The following is a 21,353-nucleotide window of genomic DNA, read 5'->3' as shown; positions in this document are numbered from 1 at the left end:
GACTTAGCAACAAATTTAGACGTCCTCAGGAGCAAATCATCATAGAAGGTCATGTCTTTTGTAGTGATAGGATTTGTATAAAGTGCATAGGTGTAACACCCTAAAATTTGCCTCGTTTGAAAATAGGTTTAAAATGATTTATTTGTGATTTTTTGTGCACATGAAATATAGGAAAATAAAATTTTTCATTAAATTAAAATTCATCATAAGCTAGCAACAAGTTTGAGAATACAGGCCCTTGCATTTGAATTATTTGATTGAGTGGTTTTGATTGAAAATTTAAAATAGTTAAAATTGCTTTTGTAAATGAAAATGGCTTTGAAGTAAAAGAAAAGAAAATTTGAAAATAAAAGAATTTAAAAAGTTGTAAAAAAATTATTTTTAAAAACTTACTAAAATTTGCACACTTTTATTTGAATTGAAAAGTATATTCATAACTTTATTTGAACTTGATTCAGATCGTAATTGAATGAGGTTTTGAAATTGGAAAAGAAATTAAAAAGGAATTAAAATTCTCCCTTTCTCTTATTAGGCCCGAAGGCCTGCTTTTCTTTTCTTTTTCCTTTCCGCGACCCAGTTCTCCCTCAGCCCAGCCGCGCGCGTAGGCCCAGCTCCTCCTCCTCCCGCATTTGGCCCAGCTGCTCTGCCACAGCTGGCCCACTTGCCCGGCCCAGCGCGAAAGCCGCCGTTTTCCTTCTCCTCTTCCTCTGTCCACCGACCGCCCGAGCCCACCTGTCAGCTCTATCTTCTAGCTCGTAACCGGCACAGACTCCTTCACCATTACCGTGTCCTTCTCCAATGCGTCTCCCCCCTCGGTAGCTTGCGCTCTAAGGCTGCCTAGCTCATAAATAGCCGGCCAAGCCGAGTTGCCTCCCTACTCCACCCTCCAGCGCCGCAGCTTCCGCCTCGCCCAAGTCGCGTTGCCGCCGTGTTCGGATCTCGCCGAGTAAAGCACGTCCGCCCACCGCCACGAAAGACGCCGTCCGCTGCTGTGCCGATGTCCACGAGTTGCTGCCGAGCTTTGGGTATAGGTGAAGAAGCTACCAACGTCTTTCCCTCCTTCTCTCTTTCTCTTTGTATTCTTCTCATCGTCGCCGTGGTACGCAGGCAAGCCATCATCCTCCTCTTCTAGCCCCGCGATGCAGCCAAGCCTTCTCCGCCTCCAAGTATTCACAACATATTAATGTGAAAATTTCATACCATTTATACATGTATAACATCCTTTACAAAAATGACAAGCTAGCAAGGTATATTTTAGTGAAAATAGTTAACCCTATAGAAAAGTGTTAAACAACAGATTTTATATTTTTCTTAGATTCATATTAGTGCCATACTACTGTACAAAATTTTTTATAGCAATATGTTACATATTTTTATCCCTATAATTTTCCTCAGAAAATGTCATTTATTAATAGATAAATAGAAATATCATATTTCAATCAGGTTTACTGCAAGCTTAATATTTTTCCTAGCTAGAGCATATCAACACAAGACTAGCAAAATTGGAATCACAATTTTATCACTTTTCTAGCTCAAGATATATAATTTACAAGATTATAAACATTTAAAAAGCATTTATCTAAATACATTTTAATCACCATGAAAAATACCTCAAACTGTACATATCATATTTTTATAAAATACTACACTTCAAGAGGAACACAATAAAATTTGGTTCACCAAAAATGGACATCTAGAACTCCACTTATGATTTTTCAAAGTTTGGATTCAAATCTGAAATAAATGAACTAGCCCTAAACTCTACAAATGCTGATGGGACCCTGAGTCAATCGGGCCCGCTCGTCAGTGAGCCAAAAGGAGAGGACCGACGTGGACTGGCCGGAGTTCACCGACAGCGAGCTCTCTGGCGATGGCACCTCGATGATCCCTGCGACCTTGCGCACACGATAGGGTAGCTAGTTGGTCTGATTGATGGAGCTAAGAACGACGGCGGTGGTCATGGCGGTGCGGCGGACGCAGTCGATGGCGAGCCGCCGGAGGTGATCGAGATGGTGCCATCTAGGGTTCGGCCTAGCTTCTATGCACTACGACGAATCTATTGCGCACTCAATCGTGGCACGTGGTGGTCGGAGGTGGCCTGGCCATGGCGACGTGGCACAACAGCGAAACGCCGACGAAGCCGTGCGCTGCACAGAGGCCTTACCGGGCGCTGCTATCAAACAAAGCGGTGCGGTGATGCGGTGGGAGTACGTCGGAGCTACGACGGTGGCGGAGGAGCTACGTGGGCACAAGGCGAGGCCGAGCGGCCAGCAATGGCGTCGGCGACGCTGCGCTGCGGGCAGTGCAAAGGCGGAGGAAGGCAGGGAGAGTGAGGGAGCGTGAAGGAATGACTGAGCCGAGCCGCGCATGGTCTCCTTATGCGCGCGCTAGCACACCATGACGGATCTCGACGATGGCCAGCGGCAGCCACGTGGCGGCCAAGTCCTGGCGCCGGTCAGCCACCACGGCGCGACGCGCAACGGCCATTAGAGACACGCCATCCAGTCTGATGGCTCAATTTGATAACGTTCAAACTCTTAATCCACAGCGCATTAGCGAAAATTATCTGAACAAAACTTGTAGCCCTATATACCATCTCCAATTTCTCTTAGAGGATCAAGGCCTAATTCTCAACGAATAAGGAGTAAACTCGTCACAAAGTTGGGTACGTCAGCACTGTCAGCGCAAAAGACTTAGCAAAATTTCCTAAGTGCTAAAAACAGTGAAATGTTGATTCTTGTGAGCCAAATTCAAGCATGTTAGGAGATGAACTAGTCTATGACTCAAAAATAAAAGTTGTTGCTCTACTCAAATACTATAACTTTGCTTTAGTTCACACATCAATGCAAAAGCTCTATGACATAGTTCAAACTAGGTCAAACATACCACTTTCAAATGATGGCCTACACTAGAATTATGACTTAGTGACCAAACTAGCCCTAGTCATGAATACCAAAGTTGTTCATAATGACATTCTAAACATGGTTAAGGTATTCCTAAGGTCACACAAGCATTTCATATATTGGTTACATAAATTGCTTCCTAGGTCAACCAGCATATCATCACTTAGGAGCTTAATTAGACAAAGTGATCTACATGAACATTGTTTCATTAGTCATCCTAAGTGTATCTAAGGTGCTTTAGTGGCCAACATCAACCACTTACACTTATTCACACTTGATCATAAGCATACACATAAGGAAACATGAAATAACAAGGCATGTTTCACATGTTTCAGTTGTATGCTTCATATGTAAAAGCTTATATATGAATGCTTGATGATTATGCTCATGCAATGCAAGTCAAATTATGCAAGCCTAACACCTAGGGTGTTATAGCCGCACTCCCAGCCTCCCGTTGTGCTCGCTCGATGATTCGGTGCCTCCGCTCCGCCCCATGTGCCCACACCGCTCGCCCGCTCGGCCGGCGGCCACTCCAGTCCTCCACGGCTCCACCTCAATGACCGTGCCGCGCTGCTCCACTGCCTTGCGCTTCGCCGGGAGACCGAGAACTGACCAGAGTCCGGAGGCGGCGGCCCGACCCTGCGCCCCTGCCGCTGCGCGCCTGCACCCGGTGCTGATGGATGGGGGAGGAGGAGGCGACGGGTCTAACAGAGGCACGAGTAGGCCGGCAGCTCCAACTCCAACTCCAACTCCATTGAGCCAAAAGCGATATAAGAAACTAGGTATTGCCATCAAACGATTGCAAATTGGTGGCTTAATTACTTGTTCATGAGTTCATCCTGATACGGTATTGCCATTATTAAGATATAATTGTTACGTAATAAACCGATATATATACGGTATATATATATAGTTAGACCGATATATCGGTCAAGTACTCAAGTTCATATGTCCATAGCGGTCCGCCCTACCTCATTTTTCTGGCCGGCTCCGCCAGTAATAATAGCTAAATTTACCTTTAGAAACGATTTGGCAAGTCTCTTGGAGATAGTTTGACCCAAGCATCACGTAACAAGCTTTTAAAAAAAACATAGGTCTTCCTAATTTTTCTAATAATCATGGTTGGTCATAATTTGTAAGCACATACGTCTATGCTTGAATGTGACGGGGAATATCTGAAAGCAAAAATAAGTAAAATTAAAATTATGGTAGGGACCTGGAGGATCTCGCTCATTCACATGTCAAAGATTAATTGATTAATTAGTTATCAAAGACACGTGAGTGAGGTCCAACGACCACCAAAGTAAGTCTTTCTATCACAATGGGCCGGCAAAAGGCAACCTCAGCGCTGGACAGCCGTGCGAGCGTCCTCAACGCTCCATTTCTAGCAGCGCGACCTGGAGTGAAATATATAGGAATAATAAGTTACCACGTCCCACTCGCTGGCACAGGGCGAGTTTACCCGATCGAGCTAGCTATAAGCCTTGCGCAACCACCGACAAGGTCCACCACATCTCAAATCTGAAAATCTTTTTTGGTGGCCTGCATAGCAAGATCACGCGATTAGAGCTTTTCTTTTTTGCTTTTCCACGCGTGCTTGTCCGTACCTGCCTGTGAGCATTATGCAGAACTGATTTGTAGCGATACCTTCATTTTCAATAGCAGAGGAGTCTGTCCAAAACCGTCTCTAAAAATAGTTTTAAAAATGTTCCTCTCTATAAATTTATTTTTTTGTGATTGATGTTTTTAGCCGCCTTTAAAAATTTATTTTTTTTAGAAATGACTGGTATTTTGGTATCTTTAGCTGCCTCTAATGATGCCTTATTTTTAGAGGCAGCTAGATTTAGAATCATCCCAATAAATCAATTTATAGAGACGGCTGAAACTAGAGCTGTCACTAAAAAATAGGTGCAATATAATAAAATTTATAACCCTTTTAAACAAAGCTGGCTCAAGAAAAATTTGATATCTGATACACAACTTTGTAGTTGATTAGTTTTTCATTTGAAATAATTTATGTTCATTGTTTTCGAAATTCTCGCATTTTGCAACTCAATTTTTTTTCAATTTTTTAAACAACCACATATGGAGAAATAACCATGACCAAAGTTAAGATCTCGAACAGACCTACAACATTGCATTTGATAACCTTTTCATTTGAGATAATCTTTGGTACCAAAATTCAGTTTGAAATCCTCGTAATTTAAAATTTAATTTTTTCAAACGACCTCAGATGGAGAAACAACCAAAACATAATTTGTAGATCTCAAGGAGCTATATACAACTTTGTAGTTGATGGATTTTATATTTGAAATTATTTATCCAGAGGGAGATTTTGATTGAATTTAACACATTTTGAAATTTAAAATTTTCAAATGATCTCAGATTGGGTAACAACAAAAACAACGTTGTAGTATTTGATGATATCTACAACTTTTCAGTTGAAACTTTATTCATTTGAATTTATTTAGGGTCCCAAATATTTATTTCAAAATCCAATAAAGTGAATACTCACTGCATACTAAAAAAACTTGTTATTTTAGTTTTGTCCTAAATTAAACTATTCTTAGTTTGATCAAATATCTCCCACAACTAAAAAGACTAAAGAGTGGACAACGTTTAGTGCGATATTCCAACGTGGGTCCATGGTTCTGCCTACCCCCGCACCCCCTCGCTACTACGTCCCTCCCTTGCGTCAAAATAAGGAAAGAAACCTCGCTCCACCCGACACGCTCCGTCAATGACGCACCCGACCCGCGCTCCTTCCTTCCTTCCCCCGTGGTAGATCGTGCGCTCCTCCCTCCCCCGCGCGCTACGATCGTGTCGACTAGTGCCATCTGGCCGTGCCGCCGCCACCAGCCAAGGTGTTCGACCCAGCGGCAGCGGCGACGGGCATGGAGTTGTATGTGACGAAGGGGTGGGGGTGGCCGTTCGAGCGAGCGCCGCGTGGCGCCATGTACGACCCCGCCGCAAACTCATGGTGCGAGATGGCGTGCGGGATGCAGGAGGGGTGGACGGGCTCCTGCGCATTTGTGACCACTCTAAAAATGATTTGCACTGTTTCTGCCGCCGCCGCGGCGGCACCCAGCGTTGAGGATGAAGTGGTGTAGTGGGAGGTGGTCAAGGGCCCTGCAGAGTTCGCTGGATCTTGCTGCTCGACTTCGTGGTGACTGGTGAGTTTGAGTCCATGCTGGTGTCGCCCTTGGAGACAGCTGAATGCAACTTTGCAGGCATTGCTTTCATGTTGAGGAACCGTAGTATACCTAAGGTAGTTGTACCTAATCAAATTGGTCTGAAGCAATTTTGGTGGTTATTTGGTTTCCATTGTTCTGACCATTTCTTTCATTTTAGGTTGGCTACCAAACTCTATGAGTTTATATGTTGAGTTGATCTCTCAATTGGTTGTGCCTAACGAGTCAGTTATCAAGAAAAATGAGTTACAAGTAGCAAGACCTGGACCATCTCATTGAGTCTAGCTGGTAGAAAGACTTGGACGACTACATATTTATAGTTTTTTAGCTGATCCAAATCTTGCATATTCATGATTGCTTGCAATCATGGCCACACAATCATTTTCAGAGTCTCCCAAATGCCAAATTGTCCTCCTAAATGGTATGTCGGCCTTTCATGTTGACCATAGGCATCAATATTGAGTTTTATTTTGACAAAGTTGCCTGTAAATACATTTAGCATGTTATCTTTTTACACTATGTTTGTTAATGTCCTTTATAAATTGTTGTCTCCCTTGCAATAAAGCTTCTGGTTCAGTTTGTGATGCTATATGCACTTTTACGCTCTGTAGGTAGGAAGACGCTCAAGAGTTTTAAAGTTTTGCCATGGATAGACTACATGAAGCTTAATGGCAATGGTTCGAATTCAAAGGAGGGTATGGTTCTGTCCTCTGCTATGAGGATAGCAAATACAAGTCTGAATCAAAAAAGGTGCACCTAAAACAGGTTGATATTATTGGACTGGGTTATGGTGCCGAGGTGGATCAGAAACAAGTATGCGAATGATCTTTCGTCAGGTGTAATATTCAGAAGAGAGCTTGTGAAATCTCCTGTCCTTACCCCTAGTCAGTAGATCTTTCATCAAACTTTGATTGTTCTTCATAGAATTATTGTCAGTATACTTATTACAGTCATCCTTTGTCCTTTCAGCTATGCTTGCGGAGGAGGCATCATAGAACGCCTGTACTTATAGTGATGTGTTCGCTGCCACAATACTAGATGTAGAGAAATGCAAAGAGTTGAAGATGGGTTCCTACTTGGGAGTTGCTATTGTGTTATAAACCCACTGATGGGAACGTCAAGAGAAAGCTGGCTATTGTTGGGAAGGGTTTAACTTTTGACAGGTTCGTACTTTGTAGTACTTGCAACATTTTTAGTGGCTTTATGAAAAACTAGAAGTAGACATGAAGGTGGAATAGTTTGTTATTTTTCTTATGCTTGATTTGCCTATGAATCTAGTGGTGGCTACAACATTAAGACCGGGCCAGGCTGCAGCATCGAACTGATGAAATTAGACATGGGAGGCTCTGCAGCTGTATTTGGTGCATCTAAAGCTTTGGGACAAATCAAGCCTCTTGGAGTAGAGGTACTTTATTTTTCACAGCCTCATAGTTGTATGAGATGTAGAGGTTTTACCCATATTAGTTTATCTATTAATGTAGCTCATTATGGACGCTCGGGAACAGGTACACTAGGCGATAATTTATGGCAAAGCGCGGTTGTGCGGGGCTTGCGCTGTTGGTCACAACACGACAATTGATGACAGTCGACAGGTTGAACGCAGCTGATCCTACTGGTGGCTAACCTCTCTAATAGAGGAAGCAAGGTGACGTCTCTAGCACACTGCTTTTTTATATGTTGCTGTTTTGGTGATCTTTCATGTTAGAACAAAAGAACTGACGTATAGATTATTTAAAATGAAATGGTGCACTGTCCATATATATCTTATATAAACCATTTATGCTTAGCTAGACAGGCTCTCACAGACTCTGATCCACGGATTTTAAATTTAGAGTCTTCCTGTTGCTACAACCATCATGTAAACCAACACCCATTAATGCAGGCATTGCAATCTGTACGCCTGAACTCTATAAGGTTACTATCAGCAAGAGGCCGTTGAAATAAAAATCGTTTGTTCTAAAAAAACCATTTATGCCGTATCTGTGATTTTGCAGCTTGGAGTCTTAATCGAACTGTAAGAAGAAGAAGACTAGGATTTCTTGGGGGCACTGGATCAAGAAGACCTTGTACTATCAACTTGCCATCCTAAACATGCTTGCAAGGCTGCAGTCCTCTCATTTGATCTGTGCTGCTCTCTACAGCCGATCTTGGTACATTTCTTGTTGGGAAATAGTTATATTTGGTCCTGGTATGCATGTAGATGTATAGTCTGTGAGTTAAATTTTTTTTTATCCAATTTCCATTTTGATGTGCTGTAATCAGAAGAGGTTTTGGTTACTATATTTTGTATGTCACAATTGTGATAGTTTACTATATTCTTATATGATAATTCAAGATGCAGCTCAGGCAAACATCTGTGCTATGTCGGCCATTAGAATTGCAGCAAAAAATAGTTGATTGATTACAACTATATATTTTTATTGATAGAGTGATTTTCATGACTTATCACTGTAATCCGAAAAATAAAAATGGTATGGTCAACTTAGCAATAGATTATTTATTTATGATTAGGTTCCTTCTATAAAGGTGTCAATGCTCTGTCCTTACCTGTAGGCAAAAGTGACATGTTTCTTTGTTGGGATTAGCCATGAATTCAGTTCCTGCCATTTGATTGACCCGTGATACTGATTTTTGGCATGTGTCCATTGTTCCTAAATATGTTGTGTTATTACGCACATTGTTTGGAGTCTGACCACATATATGCCAAATAGCATGTTTATCACCTAAATGTAGGTTTATGTGGTGTCATTATATAGCATCGATTTAGTCACTGCAGCCATCTCCCTTGAATATTTTTTTGCCTCCTAATGGGGAGACTCAACTCGGTAGCGTGCTTTTTTTTGGCAATCACAATGTGCTAAACACAGTTTGTGCCTTGTTTTATATTAAGCTAGGACTTATCATCCTCTTTCATGAATCATAAGTTTTATTGTTATTATTTGGTTGTAATAGACTTGAGAATAAGTAGCTCAGCACTAGGCCTGATCAGAAACTACGAGGTTTAGTTTGGTAACATGGATTGCATATTTGGATGATAGGAAGGGAATGTTTGGATCTCATCCTCATAGCGATATTTTAGACTCTAGATTGTGAATCTGGATTCTAGATAAAATTATGAGTGTTTGGATCTTATTCTCACAGTGATTATTAGCATAGTGCAAATCGTCAAATTTTAGAGGTTTGTGGTAGAAGTTGGATTTTACAATCTAATTCTAGAGTCTAACTGTTTAGATCACATTCTCATTTTTCCACCATATTTTTATTTTTCTTAAGACATCCAAACAGACCCGAAGTTTTCTCGATAAAACAACGCAAAATGGAAACGTCTAGCAACACAGAGATATGAACTCTAAATATTTTAATTTTGGCTTGACGGAGTCCTTGAATAATACCAAGCAACACACATCACGTGAAATTTTTCGTTGTTCCCATTGCAACGCGCGGAAAGGTCTATACAGTAGAGTTGGTGATCCTGCGACGCCGCGCTCTCCGTAACCGTATTAATTTCACGAACTTTGCTTTTTGGATTAAATGTCACTTTAACCTCGGTATTTAATTTCAAAGTATTGTTATCTTATCGTGCGATCCATGTATTTTAGGTACAAAAGTTTAGTTGTTCCGTAGCAACGCACGGGCACGCTACCTATACTTACTAAATACTAACGGCACCGCAAATGTAAAATACCTCTTGGATACCTCTTGGATGGAAATTGATATATTGGAGTTTACATTCACTCCGTTTGCAATCTGGCTCTGAGCTTAGGTCATGTATAACGCAAGGTGTTTAAGCATTAGTGCTTAAAGAGAGAATACTACGTAATTAAGCATGCCCTTATAAGTGAACAGACTGTACAATTATATTCAGACAAATAAATGTTTTTTTCTTATTTCTAATAGAATTTCAAAGTACAAGAATTTATTTCTTCCCGTTGCAATGCACGGGCACATTTGATATATATAGAAATTTGTTAACATTTATGATAGATATATATACTATGAAACTATGTTGCATAAAGAATCCAACGATACTTATATGGTAATATAAACATTAGTCTATTCTAGTGTATAAATTTGGTCAAACTTCATATAGCTTGAATTAGGACAAAACTAAAACGTAAGTTTGGAATGGAGGTAGTATAGAAAAAATGTATCTACACCTTAGTTACAGTTGATTTCGAGATGCAATAGTTAGGAAATGCACACGTGCGTATTTCACGCCAAAAATCAGGTGACTTCTGATGAGTTTCTTTTGGAAAATGAGTTTCGAGATGCAATAGTTAGGAAATTACTTTTGAAGATCTTATTTGTGTTTTTTGGAAAATGAGTTTTAGATACGGCTGGATTAGGAGACACCTATCAAATCAATTTCTAGAAATAGTTGGGGCGTGCATGTACCTCTACAACTATTTTAGCTACTAGTAGTGTCATATCGCTAATCTATTATTACAGTATATATTAGTATAGTGCCCGTGCTAACGCCATGACTTTATTTTAAGAATGCACATTGAAACAACCAAACTACGGTGGTACTTCGTCACATACATAGAGTACAACAAGACAATTAAGAAAGATTCCAATTCATTGCATCATTCTCAGTATATTATAGAAACTTGTCCTGGACATACACCATTTAGAGAATGTGTATTATACAGCTAAATTTAACAAAAAAACATCAGAAACATTTAGCCAGGTATAAAACATAAATTCTCAATTCTTGCTACCGCTACCGATCTGCCAATGTTGTCTTCTTACTTCAGGTGATGTCCAGACATCCCAAACATTCGACTGACCTTCTGGACCTACAATGGCTACTCTATCAGTACTACAGATTAGTGAAAACAGAAGGTGATGTCCAAATAAATGAAGTGCTATGATCTTCGATAAATGCAGGGGTCAACAGAAATGTAACATATGATTTCACCACCAAGTCCCAATCAAGCCAAAAAATAAGGCAATGCCAATGTACAAATTACAATCAGTAGCTGCTTGACCGGATTCCACATGCCAAGCATCCAACTCAAACTAACACAGCCTCCACCAATGCCGAATTTTCATTATTTTACAAAACATGCTGGGTGAGTGCGGAGCTGAGGCACGGCAATGAAGGGAACCCCTAGACTGGTGTTCCACATTACTTACCTGATATTGATACATGTCAGATTACTTATCTGGAACTCAGTCCTGGCTGAACCATGTGTCATGATACTTATCTGAACCATGTTTTAGAATTACATACTTTATAAACAAGGAGTAGCAGAAAAATAGCATAATTATGTATCGTTTGTAGGAGGAGAAAAATGACCACTTACCTCGGGTCCTTATTTTAGCAATATGCCTGTCCTGTAAGCAAAGCCAGAGAGCATATTGGCATTCTATAAGTAAAAAACATTTTAATTTGTACCACATCTGATAGGTGGATATTATGCATTAAAGAGAATGATGCAAAGATTTGTTTCCTTCCTACCCCAACTCACAACAACGAATTTGTGGTTGTACTATTCCCATTAGTGACTTCAAGGTGCGGGGAATCCATCAAAATTCAAACAGGACTGACATGGTGCCTGACAGCTGTTAAGGCGGTGAATAATAGCAATGTTCGTAGAGGAAACAGGAGAATGTTATCACTGTCATCTGGCTACAGAAGAGAAGCCATGCCTCGTAGGACGAACATTGAGGCCTCTGCTCCACAACCTCAAGACACAACCAACATATAAACAGTTCTACTGCAGATTTTCCTTAGTACATTACTGTTAAGACAATCGATAAAGGGCTTTCCAGAAAAAAACTGCAAATATAGCCACAGAACAGAAACAATGCTGGGTAACTCATGACTGGTTCTCGAGTAAAATGGCAAATAGCCTAACAAAATTCTGACAGACAACTCTGATATACAAAGTCGACTCACAGCAGGGAATAAACAACATGTGACACCATTATGTCTGATTAGCAATGGAGCAGTAATCTGCGAAACAGAACCCGACTTTGACAGCAAAGATGATATGACTTTGACAGCAAAGATGATATGCTTTTTTCAGGTACCAGATGTGTTCACTTCCCACCAAGCGAAGGAAACTGAGATTGGTCTTGAATTGCAGGAGCAGCTGGTGGAGCGCGATAGCCCCCAACATATCCCCCTCTGAACCCTCCACGGTCTCCACGGCCCCTGCCACGCCCACGCCCGCCATAGTACCTTTCTCCTTCAGCAGGTTTCAAAAACTCATTGATGCTCACCGACTGGGAGAAAAAAAAGAAATAAGTGAATCATCCCCTCATTAGCAGTAGATATACAGTAAAAAAGAGTGTGAACCCAGTGATCTGGTTGAATGCACAAGCAGGAGAAATCGCTATAGCACAGTTATAGCCACAGGACAAAGGAATGGCAAATGAATCCAAAAGAGTAAATTTTAGTGTGTTCATGGAGTTCAAAAAAGACAATGGACTACGCCATAATTAACTGGCTATTGTCAATTTCACCAATGTGGAAATAAAAAAAAATAGCATTTTTCAGCAGCTTGATATGAGGAAATCAGAACAATTAGAGAGATGCTAGACCTTCTTTGCGCGTTCATCACGTTCAGCGTTTTCTTTCTTCAGAGCATCCTTATCAGAACCCTGCCAAGAAAATAATAATCAAGCTTGGACATCTCCATGACATTATAAGAGCAGAAAAGATCAAGGCATAATGACAACTTACCAGCTTTACGAAAATTTCATCATTTCCTTTCTTGTTTGCAAGTTGCTGCATAGACTGCAGGTCCCTATCAACTTCAACCTTCCTCTCTTCAGTCTTAAGGGCAAGAAGTGCCTTCCGCTTTTCCTCCCTTATTTTCTCAAACTCCTCAAGAGTCATCTCCTACATCATCAAAAAAATTGGTCAGGCAATCATCAACATGGAAACACATATCAGTACACTAATGAGTAAGGAAAGTTCCTTATGGGAAACAGGTGTCGTGATCACCAGGCTTGAAACTGCCCATATAGAATAAAGATGTGCATAAGAAAATATTAAAACTGTTGCAAATTTGAAGTCAAATAACTGCACTGGATTACGTTACTGCTGCTGGTGCAAATCACCTGTTATAGCAACTCATACGGCTATTGAGTCTACCTTACTGATATAGCCCTCTGAATATCACAAGCAAGCTATACAATGAGTGTCCCGTAAGATGGATCACACATGTGAGGAAAGGGAACCTCAAAGTTTCCAGAAAACTTGTCTGTTACACACATTTTCATCAGTTCCATAAATGTGGCAGGTTGTTCTTGCAATGTTAAATAACCGGATAAGATCCACATGTTAATTTCAAATTAATTCAATATCAAACAAAAAAGCAAGTTAACAACAAAATCATAGCATTTAGGTCATAAGATCAAAGCAAGCAGAAGTATACCTTATCCTCTTCCTTCTCTTCTTCCTCATTAGCTGTGGCATCCTTGTTCTCCTTGTTCTCCTCCGCCTGTGGAGTATCCTCCGGTGCACCCTGCTTCTCAGGAACAGGGGCCTTCTCATCCAGCTTCAGGCATTCCTCAGTTTCCCTGGTCATCCAAACAGCACAAGTTGTTAGTTCTATCTTCACAAATGTGCACCTCAACATCTTATACAATAAAACATAGCTATCTTACCGGGCGATAATTTCATCAATGGTAGTTCCCCAGTTCCCACGGCCTAAACCCTCGCGCTTCATTTCAAACCCACGGTCAGTACCCCTATGGCGTTCATAGGGCCTCCGAGGTGGCCTCTCAGAATCATCACCAAATTCACCATCACGGTATCCACCCCGCCGACCTCCGCCACCGCCACGGTAGGGTGGACGAGGGCCCCTCTCTCTATCCTGGGCGCCTTCTTCGCCTCCAGCTCTGGCACCTCCTCCAGCACCGTATCCTCCCTGAAACCCATTAGCATCTTCGCTGCCATAGTCGCGGTTCTGACCATATCCTCGCCCTCCTCTGCCACGACCACGTTCGCCGCGCCCGTAACCTCCACGGGAGGGAGCACCACTACTGCGGGACTCCTTCACTGAAACATTTAGAGCATAAGCATTCCGTGCAAAAAAAATCTATTTTTTGGTGCCTGAATTGGCTAAAATCGGACTAACTGTTTCGAACATCAAAGGTAATACTACTCCGATTGTGACTGGAGGTAGTATTTCTTAAGATGGCATCCGAATTAATGAATCGCCTATGATAATCAGCAGTATATCCTAAAATTATTCAGGATAAAAAACACTATTTTCATTGTCCACGCCTCAGGATGAGGATAAAAACTCTATTAAACACCAGATCCAACAACCACACAACCGAACCCGAACTCACCGGCCTAGGCGGGGGGAGCAGGCTTGGTTGGCAACTTGGCGAGGGCTGGCTGCGCGTCCGCCGCTTGCTTCTTCGCCTCGGCCTTCTGCTTCGCTGCCGTGGCGGCGGCCAGCAGCTGCGTGGGGTCGTCGTTGTCGTCGGCGCCAAGGAGTTCGAAGGGATTGATGGTCGCCATGGAGACGGCGGAGGCGAAGGTCACACTACACTCGCGTACTTGTAGGTGGGGACTGGGGAACTGACCCTTCTGGCTACAAGACCCGCCTGCCGGACCTCATCGCCATGGCTCTGCCAAGGTCAAGGAGCTGGAGGCGGCTAAGGTTTCGGCGGCGGCGGACCGGAGGCAGCTGATGGAGACGAAGAGAGGGGGAGAAATGTGTGAGGACGTACAAACCCTAGCCGCTGAGAGGAGCAGATGTCGATGACGAAGGTCCGCCCTCGTAGGGGTTATCGCCGGGTTCGGCGATGGTGCCGGTGAGGTAAGACATGTTGGCGCCGGTGGCCGCGCCCCGGCTGTAGGCGGCGCCGACGGCCATGCACCTAAGCCTGGACGCGCCCCCGGCTGGAGGCTGCTCCGCCGGCCGCGCACCCCTGCCTGGAGGCCGCGAACCTGGCCGCGCCTCTGGCTGGAGGCGGCTCCTCCGCTGGCCGCGCCCCCGGCTGGAGGAGGCTGCTCCGCCGGCCGCGCCCCTGGATGGAATCCGCGCAGCCGGCCGCGCCTCCTGCCTCGTCTCCGGCCTCGATCTAGGTTTCAGGCGAGAGGGGGAGAGAGAGAGATGCACGGGCGTCGGGGGTGAAGGCCGCCGCAGGCGCGTCGATTGGGGAGAGGATGCGTCGCGGGAAACGCGAGAATTCGGGAGGGCACGTGGATGGGTCATGGGTGGGCGTGCGTGAGGGGCGATGGATCGCAGACACACTGAACATAAGACTCATCAGATTTGGCTAAGGCCTTGTTTAGTTCCACCCCAATTTCCAAAAAGTTGCTACAGTACCTGTCACATCGAATATTTGCGGCCTTTGCATGGAGCATTAAATGTAGACGAAAAGAAAAACTAATTGCACAGTTTGGTGGGAAATTGCGAGACGAACGTTTTAAGCCTAATTAGTCCATGTTTGAACACTATTTGCCAAATAAAAACGAACATGCTACAGTAGACCCAAAATCCAAATTCATGGAACTAAACAAGGCCTAAGAGATAATCTGATATTTGTTTTGATGGTAGCATAGATTATGACTATGAAGCAGGTATTTATTGTATGGCTATAGATTTATTTTAACCGGTATATTATAGGATAGTGTAGATGTTTACCCACGATCTTTTGCACACAGGAGACGGGGCCCCACGATCTTTTGCACACAGGAGACGGGACTAAGGGGGTGTTTGGTTCCTGCAGTAAAATTTTAGTCCCTGTCCCATCGGATATTTGGACACATGCATGAAGTATTAAATATAGATGAAAAAAATAACTAATTGCACAGATTATGGCTAATTTGCGAGACGAATTTTTTAAGCCTAATTAGTCCATGATTTGACAATGTTGTGCTACAGTAAATATATGCTAATGGCAGATTAATTAGGCTTAATAAATTCGTCTCGTAAATTAGTCTCCATCTGTATAATTAGTTTTATAATTAACTCATATTTAGTTTTCCTAAATAGCATCCGAATCCCCTAAGCTAGTGCACTGCTGCATTCACTCGAGTACATAACGAGAGTAGCTAGACGACCGACCGATCGATCGAGAGCCATGCAAGAAATGATGCAGGTGCTTCCGGTTGTCATGGCCGTGCTCGTTCTCCTCACCGCCGCCGCTTACCTGCGCAGCAGCTGGCGGCACTGCGCAGGCAACACCCGCCGCACCGTGCCGGTCCCGGCAACAATCGAGGTCAGGGACCCCGAGGCCGCCCGGCGCATGATCATCGACCACGCTGACTCCTTCTCCGACCACCCCGCCGTGCCCTTCCCCGTGGACCTCGACGCCGGTCACCCCAAGACCACCAGCATCAACAGCGCGCCCTACGTCCCGCTCTGGCGCGCGCTCCGCTGCAACCTCACCGCCGGCGTCCTCCACCCCTCGCGCCTCGCCCACCTCGCGCCACTCCAGCGCGACGCCGTCGAGGCTCTCGTCGCCGACCTGTTGCTCGCCGTCGCCGCCCGGGGCGGCCGAGGAGGAGCCGGTGACGGCGCGGCGGTTGTCGCCGTCCGCGACGCCCTGTACGCCGCCGTTTTCGGGGTGGTGGCGTGCATGTGCTTCGGCGACGGCGATGGCGGCGTCGGTGAGCGCGACGTCCGCGCCATGCAGCGCACGCTGCGCGACTTCTTCCACTCCGGCGTGGACGCCAGTCGCCTGGCGAGCTCGAGGCTGGCGAGGCTGCTGCAGTGGAGGCAGTGGCGATACCTGGTCGGCACGCGCGGCCGCCTGGCCGAGGTCTTCGTCCCTGCCATTGCGGTGCGGCGGCGGCTCCGGCGTAGTGACGGCGGCGGTGTCCGGTCGTACGTTGACTCGCTTCTCGACCTTCGCGTGCCCGACGACGACGACGAACCTTCCGGTGGCAACACCCGGCGGCGCGCGCTTAGGGACGACGAGATGGCGAGGCTCGTCTGGGAGTTCCTGGGAGCCGGCACGGAGACGGTGGTGGCGTGCGTCGAGTGGACGCTCGCGCTCCACGTTGAGCATCCGGAGGTCCAGAAGAAGCTGCACCGCGAGCTCAGCGGCAGCGGCCGCGAGCAGCCAGTGCCATCCGAGGAGCGCCTCAAAGACTCGGCATACCTGCGCGCTGTCATCCTCGAGAGCCTGCGGCTGCACCCGCCGGTGCCATTCATCCTTCGCGACGTCGTCGGACTACCTGACGGCGCGGCGGCGGCGGTTGGGAGAGCAGTCCCAGTCCCACCGCCCGATGGCACGCCGGTGCGCTTTGTGTTCGTGGCAGAGGACATCGGGAGGGACCCCAAGGCATGGACGACGGACCCCGAGGAGTTCAGACCGGAGCGGTCCGTCGACGGCGGCAAAGGGGAGGACGTGAGCCCTGTTCCAGGGCCCAAGGAGATCAGGATGATGCCGTTTGGAGCTGGGCGCAGGCACTGCCCTGGCGCGGGGCTTGCCGTGATTCAAGCCAATTGCTTCAGCCGCGCTCGTGAGCGAGTTCAAGTGGGCGCCGCCGGCGAGTGGCGGCGCCGTTGACCACACGTCCACCAATGCGTTGTTCTTGAAAGTGATGGCATGGCCGCTTAGAGCGCGCATCGTGCCGCGCCGGTCTTAGTTGTTGGTGCGGAATCATGCTATTCATGTATTTGGCAGTGATCTATATTCTTTTAAGAAATATTTTGGGTCCAGGTTCTCTTAGAGAAAAGTTCTGCATTAGAATCGCTTGGTGAAATCATTTGGCTCGTACTCCAGGCTATATCATTACATCCTAAATAAATTTTACTTTTTCTTAAAAGATTATATAAATAAAAATACTATTTTAGAAAGAAAAAAAAAGAACCTTTTCAGGGCAAAGAACAACCTAAATACTACTTATTTCACTTAAAAAGAATTAATAAAAAATTATGGTTGCTAGGGCTTGTAAGGGGGGAGGGGGACAAGAATTAGAATCACGTGAAACTAGCCAACTGCCCTTTCTCATTGCTGCACATCTAGTGATTCTCGAGCGAATCATTTCTCGCGTGATCTGTTTGGCAGTTGTTCTATGGATTCTCGCAAGAGTTAGAAATGTTTTTGGTTGCCAAACGGGGTCTTCATGTTAGGGGATGGTAATTCCTCTAGTGGAATATATGTGTCTACAATGGGAAACTGAGTTAATTTTAGGATCGATGCAAGTGGAATCAATTACACATTACATTATATACTTTTTGCGACGAAAAGAGAGGCTTTCTTATTACTCTGAAACATTACATTATAATTACACGAGTTCAGTTCCACATCATTGGTAATTGATTCCACCTGCTAATGTCTACCGGACAAACATCATTGGTTTGTCTATTCTTTCACAAAAAAAAAAGATTATAAAATGAATCGGATGCAACTACTGAAAAAGTGCTAAGAGGGAAGAGCCCAGGATGAAGAGATGGAGAGACATATCTAGATGGACTCAAAAATTCTCTCTAGATTTCTTACTGGAGTCCTCAAGATAATATTTGACTCACTATTTGACCAGCAGTCAATGCACAGTGTTTAGCCAACGTATCCTGCATGTGCCGCTGCATGTTGTTTATATACAAGGATTTTAGATCATCATAATTTATTGAAAGGCCCATGTTTGTGCTCGGCCCAAGCTTATTTATAGGCATGGGCTTATCCTATTTAAGGCCCAATTTCCAACTTTACCGGGCTCATTTTCAGGCCTAATTTAATTTTTGGCCTAGGCTAATTTTTTGTGTGTAAGAGCAGCTCCAACGGTATTATTCCCTAAAAAAAAGCTCCAACATTATTAAAAGAGCCAATTCATAGCTTATTTTATTAAGCAAGAAGGAGAGAGAATGATAAGCTAGTTCTTGGTAAAGAGCTAAGCTCATACACTTTTCTATAATTCATTCGTGCCTTTATGCTCACTTATATGTTTTGTTGAGGGTACCCTAATGTTATCGAGACACAAAATATCCATTTTCCCCACGCGTCAGAACTCAGAGAAGCAACTATCCTATGGAGTGTTCGTTGAAAGTTCAGAGATTAACATGAGACAATACCAACCATACAATTACATTTAGAAATGGAGGCCTGCTGGTGGGATTTTTTTTTTAATTTTAACACTTTTTGTACACTATTTTTAAATCTAACACTATTTTATTTATTTTTTCAAATCTAATATTTTTTGCCGCGTCTATTTCCCTGGCACGGCGAAATGCCTGTGACGTGCTATGCATGGTGGCGCGGCAAGAGGGATGACGTGGTGACGACCGGGACGCTGACCGGTGACGTGGTAGGGTCTGCCGCGCCACCGATCTTGGCGCGACAGTGATGCGCTACAGCGCATGGCCAGGCAAGGAGGGGATTAATTCGCCGGGCGGACGCCGCGGCGGCAGAGCACTGCTGCCTGCCAACGTGCTGCGTGTGCTGCCACCACGTGACCACGGAAACCTAGGGGCCCCACGTCGTCCTCAGGGCTCATCCTCATCCTCTGCGGCTTGCCCTCTTGTGGCTGTGGCCTGCCCTACCAAGGGCTAGGACGGCTTGGAGCTCAGAGAGCCAAAGCTGAGACCCGAGAGAGACGCGTCGCCATGAAAGGGTCGAGAAAGCCGGGGTCCATGGTCTATGATCGCGTCGCTGTCGATCCTCAAACAAAAGCAGCCGATCTTCTGTCTGCGTCCAGGTTCTGTCGCGCCATGCGCCGTGGCGCGTCAGTGCCGCGCCAAGATCGGTGACGCGACAGACCCTGCCACGTCACCGTTCAGCGGCCCCGGTCTTCGCCATGTTACCATTCTACCGCGTCACCAATGATGGCGCGGCACAGGCATTTCACCGCGCCATGACAATAGGCGCGACGAAAAGTGCTAGTTTTTTTTTTAAAAAAATTATTAAATTTAAAATTAGTTTAAAAAAGTGTTAAAATTAAAAAAAATCTCAGAGAGCCAGAGCACTCCCTCCCTGCGGCCCTGCTCGTGCTGCCACTGGCCGGTCATGTCACTGGCCTCCCCCGCCAGTCCAGCGCCGTGGCGCAGGCGCTGCTGCGCGGCCTGCGACGAGATGCCCTCCCTCGACCAGAGTCCACAGTGACAGTGCGCAGCGCACTGGCGCCCGTGCAGTGCTCTGGGCTCTGGCTCTTCTGCTACGTGAACGGATCTCCGGGATCGATTTTGAATTGTTTTTTTTTCCCTACTACCTCCGTACCTGTACTCGTACTCATGTTACGGCCCACGGAATGGAGTCCGCGTACCACCACCGGTATTAGTTCAGTCAGTGATACCCTGTTGGACCTGGACGTCGCTCGCATCAGCTGGGGACAGAGACTGGCCGGTCTGAAAGCGAGCTGCTCCGCTCATCCAGCATCCACGCCAAGCAAGCACCACCAGTGTGGTGTCGTGCACTCTTTCGTCCTGCTCGTTTGTTTGGCTCGGTGTGAGAGGGTTGAATGAGCCACGCCATGCATACTCGCGGAATGGAGTGCGGAAAGCATCCACGCGGGGAGAAAAATAAATAAAAGAAGGTAGAAAAGCTTGAAAGTGACGGTGCATTAGCATGGGAAAGGGCGTCAAACTTTCCATTGTTTCGTTTACTACTCCTAGGTCCTTAGTTTGCAAAATATTTTGCAAAATTTTTCACATTCCCCGTCACATCGAATCTTTGGACGCATGCATGAAGCATTAAATATAAATAAAAAATAAAACTAATTACACAGTTTAGATAAAATCCACGAGACGAATCTTTTAAGCCTAATTAGATTATGATTGAACACTATTTACCAAATAACAACGAAAATGCTACAGTGTCCATTTTACTAAAAATTTTGGGACTAAACTGGGCCCTAGTATATTGACCAGTTGCTACCACGACACCACACGGGGTGAGGGCTCCATGCCAATTGGAGCACGGCGACGGCGGTGCTCCCAAATACTCGTATAAAAACAATTTAATCAGCTCAGCCACACGCATTGCCTGCCGGCTAACCAAAAGTGTTTTCACTAGTACTGTACTACGGAGTAGTTTTTATTACAGATACAGGCAGTATAAACAAACAACAAGCAAACGTCAAGGGGCTGTTCGCTCGAAGGAATTTGGAGGAATATGAATGAATTTGGAGAAATTTATGAGAAAAAAACATTGTTTCGGATAAAAAAAAGAAACGGATCAAGCTGGATTTAAGAACACGCGAACGGGACCAGGTAACTAATACAGATCGTGACATAACACTCCGGCTAAAAAATCTATTGTACTACCTGCAGGTCGGTAAACACACGTCACGTGGAGATCAGACAGATGCTGGAGTCTGGATACAAGATTCTCAAACCAA

The 21,353-nt window shown here is 44.9% G+C and overlaps 2 pseudogenes; one reads left to right on the top strand and one right to left on the bottom strand.

The window, feature by feature from the left end:
* Positions 1 to 11,890: 11,890 nt before the first annotated feature.
* On the bottom strand, positions 11,891 to 15,265 carry LOC136482255 (RGG repeats nuclear RNA binding protein A-like; annotated as a pseudogene).
* An 888-nt stretch (positions 15,266 to 16,153) lies between these two features.
* LOC136480159 (cytochrome P450 89A2-like) lies at positions 16,154 to 17,666 on the top strand (annotated as a pseudogene).
* Positions 17,667 to 21,353: the final 3,687 nt, after the last annotated feature.

The sequence above is a fragment of the Miscanthus floridulus genome, chromosome 9 (assembly GCF_019320115.1).
Source record: "Miscanthus floridulus cultivar M001 chromosome 9, ASM1932011v1, whole genome shotgun sequence".
In the NCBI taxonomy this organism is placed as follows: domain Eukaryota; kingdom Viridiplantae; phylum Streptophyta; class Magnoliopsida; order Poales; family Poaceae; genus Miscanthus; species Miscanthus floridulus.
The sequence above is the reverse complement of the archived record's forward strand: the minus strand, read 5'-3'. Positions and strand labels throughout refer to the sequence as shown.